This window comes from Rhamphochromis sp. 'chilingali', assembly GCF_963969265.1.
Source record: "Rhamphochromis sp. 'chilingali' genome assembly, chromosome: 5".
In the NCBI taxonomy this organism is placed as follows: domain Eukaryota; kingdom Metazoa; phylum Chordata; class Actinopteri; order Cichliformes; family Cichlidae; genus Rhamphochromis; species Rhamphochromis sp. 'chilingali'.
In genome coordinates, this window is record NC_137932.1 from 13,849,362 (window position 1) to 13,850,965 (window position 1,604).

Here is a 1,604-nt window from a genome sequence, read left to right on the forward strand (position 1 = left end):
GAAAGCAGGCAGATGAGTGATTCCTCATTGAATTTATGCTTAAGCTTCATATAAAGTACAATTTATATTTAAAGATTCAAAGAGTATACACATATTTCAAATAATCTTAGAATTTTGCACAAATGATAATCAGAAAATACTGATTTAAACATTTTTTAGAACATATAGAATGTTAAAACTTATGCTAATGTTTAATTAGATACAAGTTCAAACTTGCAAAAACATTGGAACAGGGGCAGCAACTGACTGGAAAGGATCCATAATTTTAAAGACACACATACACACACACACACAGAGAAACTGCAAATTTCTTCATCTACCGTAATTTCAAAATATTTAATAGGCCACAGAATTCCTGGGACTCTGCCAAAAACCTTATTTGGATGGTCATCTGCCAGTCCTCAAGCAGCACTCCCAGCACTGTTAATCACTGCATGGATTCAGGATCACTGCATTCAGAAATGTGACTTTAAACATTTAAAATGGAAAGAACAAAACAAACATAAACAAGATTCAGATATGCTGCCACATTTATTGGTTCCAAGCTTATTTGAGGGGGACTGAGGCAAAGTGGGAAACAGGTTTCTAGTCTAACAAATCAAAATTTTTAATTCTCTGTAGAACAGATGGATGTCTTCTAGGCTAAAAAGGAGAGAGACTATCCAGCTTGTTATCAGAGGAGTGAGTACAAAAAAACAGCATCTGTAGAGAGTACGGGGGTTCATTAGTACACTGCACACTGTTCACTGACTTGCACATCTGTGAAGGAGTAGCATAAAGCTGCCAGCCACACAGCATTTTCTCAGGGTAGGCCTTCATTATTTGTGCAAGGCAATGCCAAACCACATTCTGCATGTATTACAACATGCAGAATGTCGCTCCATAGTAAGAGGGTTCAGAGACTACGGTGATGTGCCCAGACCTGCTACACATCGAGAGCTTTTTTGTATATTAACAAACTGGAATTTGCAAATTCCAAAACTGTTAAGCAGGTTTCAGCTAAGCATGTGAAAGACCACAGTTTGTCTCACTGCATTCTATTACATTTAAAGTTTCAACTTTTTATTCTTTCTTTTTTCTCTAGATATTGAATTATAATGCACTGGTAAATCATTTACATTGGGCAAGTTCCCCTATTTGTTTTGTTATTGGTAAAAGGAACAAGTAACAAGGTGAGGCTAGGTGTAAATTTTTTATAGGCTGTAGAATGAGGCAGGTTTCAGTTTCTGTGGCCCATGAATAAGTCATGGGAAACAGACAACCCAAGAGGAGGAATGCATTTGCATGTATTTATTAATGCCATGCATGCCTTTTGATGTGTTGTGTGTACACAGAGCTTGTTATGTGTAGATAAAAGGGTCCGGCATGCAAGGACTAGCACTGGTTTTAAAGCTAGGGTCTACAGTAACACAAAGGTTCTGCAAAAGAAAGGGAAAGAATAAGGTAGTGCAAACCACCTAGTGGATGTGAACATGCTGGTATTTCCTAAAGCAGATAAAACCCCACAGACGGGTCTTTTAGGGGAGCCTATCTCACAGCATGCAGCCTAATACACAGCCGTTACACAACGCAGTGACATAGCTGTTGTGGCATGGTGCTCAAAG